General features: G+C 33.3%; 1 protein-coding gene across 3 annotated transcripts in view; it reads left to right on the top strand.

Annotated features, from left to right (window-relative positions):
• CADM2 (cell adhesion molecule 2) overlaps positions 1 to 11,668 on the top strand; it is a 491,388-nt gene that overhangs the window by 381,171 nt on the left and 98,549 nt on the right. The gene's annotated exons all lie outside the window — the stretch shown is intronic.

Genomic DNA, 11,668 nt, shown 5'->3' with positions numbered 1-11,668 from the left:
TTTTTTTAAAAAAAAAAAAAAAAGAATAATAGAATAGAAAAGGAAAATGTAGAAAAGAAGAAAGAGAAAAGAAAATGTCACAGAATATAAGAGAGAGCAAGCTATTATTTCTTGTATATATGTGTTTACATACTATGTATGGTTGTCAAATATATTTTTTATTGTATGTCACACCTGAAAATGTTTAAAAATTGTTAAAATAAGCATGCCACCTATAAGAAAGCTGGGTATTTAGGGAAAAACATAACATGTTAAGTCTTAATTCAATTCCTACAGTTCCTATGAAACAACACTATATAAAAGTATGTGTTCAAACTAGTATCTTAGCTCTAGAAAACAAAGTTGAGTGTCACCAAGACTTCTCTATTTAATAACATAGAGAAGTTTGATCCTTTGAGAGTGATTACATCTAAATGATCAAAAAAATACCGTCAAAACTTTAAGTTTTAAGTTTCAATTATCTTCAGGTTTTATTTATTCAGAAAATTTAATTTTTCAGCTATCAGATAAATGCTATGAACTTTACTATTACTTTCTGAAAATCACTGGTTTTAATATTAGAAATGAAACAAATCATGAAGCAGAAGCAGTAGTATAATGGTAACACAGTATTGAACATCAATATTAAATCTTATAAGATTAATGAGCACTATTTTATAGTAAAGGAAGTAATGGGTTGTAAAGTTACTCTTATATACAAAATAGGACCCCATCATTCCAAAATGTCCTTGAGTTGAATGGTTTACAGGCTTCTGATTGATTAGGATGCTTATAGAAACATTTCATATAGTATCACATTGTTTGTATGATGTACACAGGCTGATAAAGTGGAAGATTCTGAGAAACACACACTCATTTTTTCATTATGAAAACATGAAAATATTGCAAAGGGTACTTTGGTCAAAAGTAAATTTTAGTGGCCAATAATTTTCAAGTAAGTTGAAAACTATTTTCTGAAGAATGATTATTGTTAAATATATTATAAAGATTTTATGCTTAACATACGTATACACAGTAGATGACAGAATGAATGCTTACTCAAGATATTTTTATCTTTTAACCAGGAATTAATATTCCGTGTTTACCGAAGAAAAGAAATTTTAAGTATAGTTTAGGCGTGGGTAATTGCTTTGCTTCAGCTGAAAGACCTTAAGAGATTAGCTTAAGCATTTGTCACAATCTTGAATATTTTTCTTTCAATGCCGTCATCTGTCACTCTTCATGATCATAGCAATCTTATCTTTTCTAAGGATAATCTTTTATTTGCTGTGCCATAAATCGGCTGGAATTATATAGTTTGTAGTGTGATGTGACTGCTTTGTTTTTTAAAACGGTTAAAATAATCATCAATGAACACTACCTTATCAGTAAAAAGTAGTTCAGGATTTTACAGGCACTCTAAAAAATGCCATTATTTTCAAGTCTTCTAAAGAGCACTTACCTCTTTCTTACATAGGTTATTTCCCGTTTCAACTACAAGCTTCTAAGCTTGGAGGCAAGAAGTGCCTTAAAAAATCAGAATCAAGTAGCACATACTGACATTAATCAGAGTAGAAGTCCAGTTTTTATTTGTTTTCAAAGTTTAAAATCCGCCGGTGAAATTAATATCCATGTTATTTTCCCCTGTAAAGCTAACCAATAATGTAATGAAACTCCTACTTGACACTATACTAGTGTCATAATTGGTTTTAAAAACTTGTATAAGTAGATAAACTTAGAATCAGCATTTCACTTTACAGTTTAAGGGAGTAAGTAGGCTTGAATTTGCCACTTCAAACTTCATTTATTACTGCATTAAAATGTCTTTGACCCTGTCAGACAGAAGTACTGATGGCGATGTTTGAGTAGAAACTTTTGTTGTTGAGCCTTTCGACAAGAGTCTCTGGGATTCTCAAACTACAAATAGAAGAAAAAAAGTGTATTGTTTTTCATAAAATCAACTGTGAAGACATGGGCAATGCCATATCAATACTGGGCAAACTAACTCATGATACTTGTGAGGATGAAATGAGAAACTGAAGAACATATTGAGAAGTATTTAAAACAGAAGAGTAGAGGCCAGTGAGAAGAAAAGCTAAGGAACTACCTTGTTCTTTCTCACACACAAATACACAAGGACGCATGAAATTAATCAATACAAGCAACTGCAATAGGTGAAAAAACAGAGTGGGAAATCTATATTTAAAAGATAAGAGGTTTAAGAATTTACTTCATCTGGGTAATTTATTCAATCCTCTCCTTCCTTTTTCTCTGTACATTTATACTTCTATTTCAGTACTAAATATTTGAAATGTTAGAACAAATCCAGTTTAACAAATGAGGATACTAACTATATTAAGATACAGAGGTTTTTCAAAAATATCTCTTTTCAATATTATGTTAAACAACTATGGGGAAGAGAAATGTATGTGCCCAATCACACGTTCTTAATGACATTAATGATAATACATTATGCATATTTCAACAGATTGGAAAAAACAAACAAACAAACAAAACCCCAAGATACAGTAATGAAATTTAGTTTGGCTTTAAAATTGCCTTTGTCCTTGCTCTTCATGTGCACACTTGCATGATGACTTCAAGGAGAGTATTTAATAAAACAAACATCATTTGCCTTCTCCTCCTTTCTCTTTAGCTTGCTTCGATGATGAGCTAAAGGCACAGAGAAGATGAAAAGTTGGGTTCGTTAGGCCTAGGAATTAACCAGATAACAATGTATGGAGAAAGGGAAAAATGAAACAAAGCGAAACAAATCTGACTGACGGGATCGTAAGACTGGTTAAGGACAGAAGTGAAGGGGAGAGCGGCACTAAAGAACAAAGGAAACTAGTGGGCCCCTCAGTTAAGACTGGAGGTTTTGATAATGTGTAAGAGAATAGTGAACTGAACAAATAGAAGTTTGTAATTAGAAAAAAATGAGACTTTTATGGAAGTAACAATGATGACAATGTGAAGTGTGTCATCATGGCGGAGGTGGGGCTAGCAAAATAATTATTGGACAAGAGAAAAATCAGAGAACTGAGAAGTCAAGGTATAGTGAGGTTTTACAGATAAACATTCAGGACAATACATTTTGAAAGGATTTTTTTCATGCTCCTATGACACTATTCTCTTCTTTTTCTTAGAATTCTTAGATTGTATTGCCTTTTCTTATTTTCTAAGTAAGTGTATTCTAAGATGCTCAGTGATGTGCTCTTTTTTTTTTTTTTTTTTCCTTTCTTTAGCTTGGAAACATGGTTGACACCCATCTCTGTAAAAATTCCAGTTCTGCCCTCTTCCCTGATTCATAATTATTTATTTACTTAATTGCTAGATCAAGATGTATTTCTTGGTGTTCTTGTAACGCTTGAATTCAGCATGTTCGAAATGGAAATCATCAGTTTTTCCCCCTTGACTTTATTTCAATCTCTTTTTCACCTCTCTTTTCTTTAATTGGTTGGTTGGTTGGTCTTTAAATTGTTGCTTTTCTTTTTGGCACTAAGATTGCACCTGTCGTACAGACTAGACACTGTAAAGAGAGTTTCTTTCATCTCTTCCTTAACACCATGCGTTGCCTAGCTTCAAAAAAGTTGTATTTACTTTTTCAGGGCTCTTTTATTGTTTCTTATGTACTTTTCTTTATTATTTCTCTCCCTTATGGAAGGAACTTGTTATCTGTCTTAAGAACTGTATATATGGCCTCTTTGTTGGATTTTCCCCAGATGTTTCACATTAATTTTCTTAAAGGAAACTCTGATCAGGAATACTCACTTCTCAAAACCAAAATAAGATAATTTCATTTTAAAGAAAGTCTAGATTCTTCAGCTGGCACTCCAGGCCCTGTTTCTTACTTTAAATGTACAGATGTTTCCCCAATACCGGTACCCCAAACTTTTCTGTTTATTTGCTTTTGTTCATGTTGCACCTGTTTATGACCAAAATGTCCTTCCCACATTTCATTCTCTCTTCCATATTGATGTAACCATCAGTTTTCTGGTCTTACACTAAAATAATATTTTTCATGTTCTGCTTTTCATCCTACAGACGTTCTCTTGTACTAAGCTACCTATAAGCGCACTTGTTCTTGATTCTTCACACACAACTTATAGCTTGCCTTTTGTTTTTATTACTCCCAACTCAGTTATCATATTAAGTGCTTTTAACTTTACCTTTTCTTAATTTGTAATTTTTTGCCAATAGCAATTTTACTTGGTAACCCTATTCTCATTTCTTTCCTAGCATTCGCAATATTTGAATTAATCTTTTCAACATTATGGCCTCTTGAGGGCAAGCGTTCTACCCAGGGCTCAGACTCCTACTGAGTTGGTGTATTCTATTTCTACTTGTCAAAATTCTGCTATAATTAAACACAGTAATCAAGAGTTGTATTTTTCATAAAGCCTATTATAATGTCCCTAATATAGGTGATGAATCTTTCTGATGTTTTATAACCCATTTATGCCACTTACTGTATGCTACCAAATATTATGGTTGATGACATATATCTTACAGAAACTACTAGATTATAATACCACAGAACAGATCTTTATTTTAGTTTTTTATACCCCTCACAATCCCTGGTTCAAAAACTTGCACAGATTTGTTTATAGATAATTATTTGATAATTTCATGCATTTATCAAGTACCTATTAAAAAACATACAGCCATTTTTTAACTAACAAAAAAGAAAATTCATTGATCTCTTATCTGTCTTAAGATGTAAGTGTAGAATGGGACACTTTCTGTTAATTAAACCTGTGGAAACACATTGAAGACTACTCTACAATAAATAGTGCTGAAGTTTTGTTTTTTCTCATTTGTATATGTACAAAGAGTATCAGACACATAGATGTTTCATTTATTATATTTTAAAATGAGCCTAAATTTTAATAAGTAAAACAATCAAATTTAAGCTCGCTTATACTAAAATTTTTTGATATTTAAAGAATTACTCCCATAAAAGTATGAAAGCAATACCAAGAATAAAAGAAAATCTAATTTCATTACAACTAAATTGCACAAAAATGAAATCTGAGGAGAAAACACAGCTAGATGTACACTCCAATGGCCTAAAGCAATAATTTTTCAATAATTAATATGACTTTGCATATATGTGGAATGCTATGTATAAATTATGTTTAGAAATATATACTTGATCTTCAATAACAAAAAACCCTTAGTGTAGTTTTTAAATTTTTAACGATCACTGCAATACATAGGCCCAGAAGTAGTCCTTTTGTATTTCTTGCTGTTTTTCAGCTACATCCTTAACTTCTGACAGAAAGTTATTAAAATTATATTTGTAATCAGCTTCACAATTTTCAGAATACTGCTCTTTTAGATTGCTTTGTATTTACATTTTAATTTTTTTTAAAAGCTACCAAGAAACCCCAGCTTCTCATATTTCTCCTCTTCTCCTTTTTTGTTCCTCCTCAATTATTTAGCACTGTTTGGGCTTCATTTAGAGATGTAATCTCAGTCTACCCAAAGGGGAAATGCCTAGGCTAAAGTTTGTTCAGGATTCTTTTTTCCTGAACTCGGTAAATTTCAAATCTTTTACTTAACAATCTTCAAATCCATTTGTCAATTAATTTACATTTACCTTATCCCTCCCTCTCTCTAAAAAATAATAACATAAACATTGGGCGTATTATGCATAGACTCTTACTATAATTTCTTAATCGAAAAGTCTTTGCTTAAAGCAGAAAAAGGATCAAGATGTTTATGTAACTCCTACCACCTTCTTTCACTTTCCAGTGAAAATATCACAGGAAATAGAGAGGAATTAAGTTTTTAAAAATCGCCCTGGTTTTAAAACTTTAATAACACTTACTGCCCCATCTGTGAAATTCTAAACTGAAATAAAGGCCAGTAGCATCTTTATGGTGGTTGACATGGTACATAAGGCATAAAATGTTAACGGACATAATGATTGGCTTGTTCTTAAGGGAAGTGTAAGATATAAATATTTGGAAATTTTTTGTTCATTGACCCTTTGAAGATAGTCAAGAGTTTTCTTTGAAATTGACTTTTTTTTTTTTTTTTTTTTTTTCAGATAGAAAAGGTTTGAACTTTTTTTTTTTCCATCTAGAAAAAAGTAAGTTTAATTTTTCATAGGATTAATTTCAGTGTTAGACGCCAGTATATCATGTCCTTATGAAAAAAAGGCAGCACAGATCCCAAGGGGGGATATCACTGTTGGGAAAAAGGAGAGACTGGAGAACATTTCAAATTTTGCATAGTGTTTAACTCCTGTCCCTTTCTACACCAGGAAGATTCTTTTCCTGGGAGACCTACATGATAGGACTCACTTCTCCATTACTGAAGTTCTTGTTCTTTATTCCTGTTAGGAAACACGAACCTGAAAGAGGGGATATGAACGGTTAAGGCAAAGAAAGTTTCCATTCTCAGTATCTAGGGAGTGAATAATCCCATAGTTTCTAATAGCAGAAAAGATTAGAAGCACTGTTGCTATGGTATAATGGCACACAATAAATGCACCAAATACAAATTAAAGAATATCACTGAAAATTAGTAATCAGGTTTGTATCTGGTTCAAACATTAAATAAAAATCAACGTCTGAGAGACTTGTGGCAATACCTTTCAACAGTGATTTATAAATGAGGAATTGTGAAACATACAGGTAATCTCTTATTAGATATGTAGAAAACAAAACACCGAGTTAATGGGTTTTCTTAAAAAAAAAGTGTTAAGATTAAAAACGACTTCATCAATGAATGCCTCAGGATATTTGAGAATAAATGTATAAGCATATTTTGTTTCTCTTTTTACTTTTAACTTGTGTGTTGCTCTAGGAAGAAACTGCTAAAAAAATATCTTTAGATATAAAGAAAAATAAACATCTTTATAGTTTTATAGAATTGATAGAAATACAATCAAAATTTTATCTCAAACATAAGTTTTCCAACTTTTTAATTATTTGGGCTGGTTAAAGAGAAACGTTCTGGGTGGATTAAGTGTTCTCATGCAGAGTGGCGTAACGTTATCATCTCACATCTGATGCTATTTTCACTGTCCTGTTACTCCCGGTGTCTAGCTCCTGCTCTTTTCAGCCTTATCGCATAGAAACTGCAGACTGGAACCACTTTTAAATGATGTCTTTGGATGCCCGAACAGCAGGGAAGATTGTTATTCATTTGTAGCAAGAAGCTAAATCATTTCTGGGTTCCAATTAGAGAAAGCCTAGGGGGCCCTCTTTATTAAGATGAAACACAAATTGTATCAAGACTTGCTAAACCACTTAATATTTTTATGGTGATATTGAGAAGCTTGAACATTTTAAAAACTAATTGGGAATATGTGTAAGCTATTTGTAATCTGTGCATAAACTCTAACCTCTATTTCATTAAATTTGCATCTTGTGGTGCTATTTTTCCACCTTGAAGATTTACCACAGAGACTAGGATCAAGAATTCTTGAAGGATTCAGTTCAGTGTCAGCAAAGACTTATGCAACTACATCCTCCTGTTAACCAATTTTGTAGATGCTGTTGTTGCTATTTCCTTTAAGGAAGTTTGTTGTTGTTGTTGTTGTTGTTGTTGTTGTTGTTGTTGTTGTTTTTGAAAAAAATTTGTTTTGTTTTAAAATACAGATTGGCAACTTGAATACTTTACCTAGATCTTTAACTGCATTTCTATGTAAACAATTTAAAAAGACATATTTGAATTTAACTACATATTTACAGAACCATTTGCTTTAAGATGTTACTAAAAGCTTACAAACACAACTAGGAAAAAGTCATGACACTTTAGATTTTGGGGGATAATTTTGAGTGTATAGAAGTGTACATATACATACATACAATTTTCTCTGCATGTGTTTAAAAGTTCAAACATCAGGAAAAGATTGCCTCCTAAGATACTAAATTACTTCCTTTGAGTAGTATTACAAAGATGAATGTTCTAAACCCCAAAGTATCACCAGTGTAACTACTATTTTAATATGGTTCTTATGTNCCGGCCAGGACAAGATTTCTACATTGCTACAAATCAGTTTTATTTTATCATCTTTTGCTCCTTCAAGAGATGTTAAGGATGTACATAGTACAAGACAATCCACCCTATTATAAAATAAGAATTGGTAAATTCAAATAGCAGTTAAAAGATTTAAGATAAATGAAGCAAGTTGAGAACTATTAATGATTTGGCTTTTATTAAGGATACTAGGGGAGTAATTTGTCTATCTAATTGAATAATACACATTGCTATATTTTTCCAATATTTTATGCACCTAGTTTCTTCACTTATTATCATATAATGCTCTTTCAGAATGTTCATGGATATAGATCTGATAAAATTACCTTCCCTTTTTGTTTTTTATTTCTGAAGACAGGAAAATCCAAACTGTTTACTACTTTATACTTACACATTTACTACAACAGTTTGTCTCTGACCACCAAAATGTGTATTACCAACAATCAGTTTCCCCCACCACCAATCAGTTTTTCATGAGACACCAATTGGGTGTCATGTAACTCAATTCATGTATAAGTTAGACTGCAGATTGAGGTCTCAGTCCCACAGGATTGCCTCCCATTTCAGATGCCGCTCACGTACTGTTACCTGTACTTCCGACCAGCTGCCTACAAACCCTGATTCCTGTGACTTCCTTCCTTCCTGGGTTTTGTTAATTTGGTGGGATAGCTCACAGAACTCAGGGAAACACTTTGCTTATATTTACTCATTAATTATAAAGAATATTACAAAACTATAAAACCCTAGGAGAAAATCTAGGCAATAACATTCAGGACATAGGCATGGTCAAAGAGTTCATGATGAAAATGCCAAAAGCAATTGCAACAAAAACCAAAATTGACAAATGGGATCTAATTAAATTAAAGAGCTTCTGCACATCAAAAGAAACTATCATCAGAGTGAACAGGAAACCTACAGAATGGGAGAAAACTTTTGCAATCTACCCATCTGACAAAGGTCTAATATTTAGATTCTACAAGGAACTTAAGCCAATTTACAAGATAAAAAACAACAACCTCATCAAAAAGTGTGCAAAAGATATGAACAAGCACTTCTCAAAAGAAGACATTTATGCAGCCAACAAATATATGAAAAAAAATTCAACATCACTGATCATTAGAGAAATGAAAATCAAAACCACAATGAGGTACCATCTCACATCAGTCCGAATGGCGATTATAAAAAAGTCAAGAAACGATAGATGCTGGCAAGGCTGTGGAGAAATAGGAATGCTTTTACACTGTTGATGGGAATGTAAATTAGTTCAACCATTGTGGCAGGCAGTGTGGTGATTCCTCAAGGATCTAGAACCAGAAATACCATTTAACCCAACAATCCCATTACTGGATATATACTTAAAGGAATATAAATCATTCTAATATAAAGACACAAACTCTTCAATGATCTAGAACCAGAAATACCATTTAACCCAGCAATCCCAACAGAATATAAATTGTTCTAATATAAAGACACATGCACACATATGTTTATTGCAGCACTATTTACAATAGCAAAGACTTGGAACCAACGCAAATGCCCATCAATGATAGACTGGATAAGCAAAATGTGGCACATATACACCATGGAATACTATGCAGCCATAAAAAGGAATGAGATCATGCCCTTTGCAGGGATATGAATAAAGCTGGAAGCCATCATCCTTAGCAAACTAACACAAGAACAGAAAACCAAACACTTTATGTTCTCGCTCATAAGTGGGAGTTGAACAATGAGAACACATGGACACAGGGAGGAGAACAACACACACCAGAGCCTGTTGAGGGTTCGGGGGTGAGGGGAGGGAACCTAGATAATGGGTTGATGGGTGCAGGAAACCACCATGGTACAAGTATACCTGTGTAACAAGCCTGCATGTTCTACACACGTTTTGTGGAACTTAAAAAATATCTATTGTCTAATATCTATCTCTTCTCTATCGTATCTATCTATCTTTCCCCTACAAAGTCAACTGATGAACAGCGAGATGAGGAGATGGATAGGGCAAGGTATGTGGGAAGAGGAGTGGAGCTTCCATGCCCTCCCCTGGCGTGCCCCCATCTTGGGCCCTCCACATGCTCTGCAATACAGAAGCTCTCTAGATCCTGTCCTTTTGGGTTGTATGGGGGCTTCATTAGGCAGGCATAATTGGTTGTATCGTTGACCACTGATGATCGTTTCAACCTTCAGTCACCTCAGCTCCCTGGAGGTTGAAAGGAAAATAGGTCTGAAAGTTCCAACCCGTAATTACACAGTAAGCTGCCTAGGAGCCCATCAGAATCTTCTGATTAGAACATCTCATAGGAGCATCTCAGAGCAAAAGATTCTCCTATCAGGAAATTCCAAGAGACTTGGAAACTCTGTGTCAGAGACTACTATCACTCAGGAAATTACAGTCATGCACCACATAACAACACTTTGATCAATGATGCACCACATGCAGGATAGTGGTCCCAAAATATTATAACACTATATTTTTACTATACATTTTCCATGTCTATACCCTCAAAGACTTACCATTGTGTTACAACTTGTTCCATTATTCAGAGCAGTAACATGATATACAAGTTTATAGCATAATCAATAGGCTATAGCATACAGCCTAGGTTTGTAGTAGGCTATGCCATCTAGGTTTGTGTAAATGTAGTCTATGGTGTTTGCATAATGACGAAATCACTTAATGACACATTTCTCAGACTGTATCCTCAAAGTTAAGTGGCATATGACTGTATAAAGGTCTTAGGAGTTTCTTGTCAGGAACTGGGGTCAAAGGCTAAATAGAACAAAAATTGCTGCTATCACCCCTGTCTATCAGGCTTCAGGAGCACTAAGTTAGGGCTGGGGAGGAGACAAAATACATATTTCTTACATTACAAGATCACACTCTTCAAGTGTTTTCGGTACTTAAACACTTGATGATCAGTTCCTTTATCCCAATGCCAATCTGCTTGTTTTGATATTCTTTACAATATTTGTTATTGTTTTACACAACTTTTTTCCCTTCTACAAAATTTTGTTAGAGTAGTATATATCCTTTCTCTTAGAAAGGATGCCATAGCCATAGACATCACTTACTCAATGCCGCTATTCCAATTGTGTTCACAATAACATAAAATAAATTCAATACTTCTATCAAATTTGACAAAGCTTTTGAGAAAATGATTCCATGTGATAAAATTATGCCTAAATTAGAAAACTTGCCATACTAAGTCTAGAAAAAAGTTCATCATGCTAGAAAGCAGAAGGTAGTAGATGAAGCGTCAGCTATAAAGGAAGGCCAGGGTTTGAATACTTCTCTCATCTATATTCTTATATGCAGGATGTTTTAAAAAGTAACATTCATCAAAGTGTTCTTCTGAGAATTATAGAAAATAAATATAAAGCACCTAGGATAACAACTAGCAGATGGTAATAGATATTAACAACTATTTCTATCATGAATTATTACAGAAGACTGAAATTTTTGAAGAGGGGAATCTATGATTCATTTATTGTTTCTTTTCTAAAAGCATGTTTTGAGATAGGGATCATTTGCAGGAATTTTGTTAAAAGAAAACTCACAGTAAAAACCTCTAAAAGAATGAGAAAAGCAGCAGAGGAGAAGATTCAGGTGTTTTCAAGCAAAGCTGTGCCACAGGGGTGGCCCTAAGTGCAAAGATTTTTATCTTTTTAATATTTATTTTATATTTTATATTTA

The sequence above is a fragment of the Rhinopithecus bieti genome, unplaced genomic scaffold, assembly GCF_001698545.2.
Source record: "Rhinopithecus bieti isolate Rb0 unplaced genomic scaffold, ASM169854v2 scaffold_29976, whole genome shotgun sequence".
NCBI classification, from domain to species: Eukaryota; Metazoa; Chordata; class Mammalia; order Primates; family Cercopithecidae; genus Rhinopithecus; species Rhinopithecus bieti.
The sequence above is the reverse complement of the archived record's forward strand: the minus strand, read 5'-3'. Positions and strand labels throughout refer to the sequence as shown.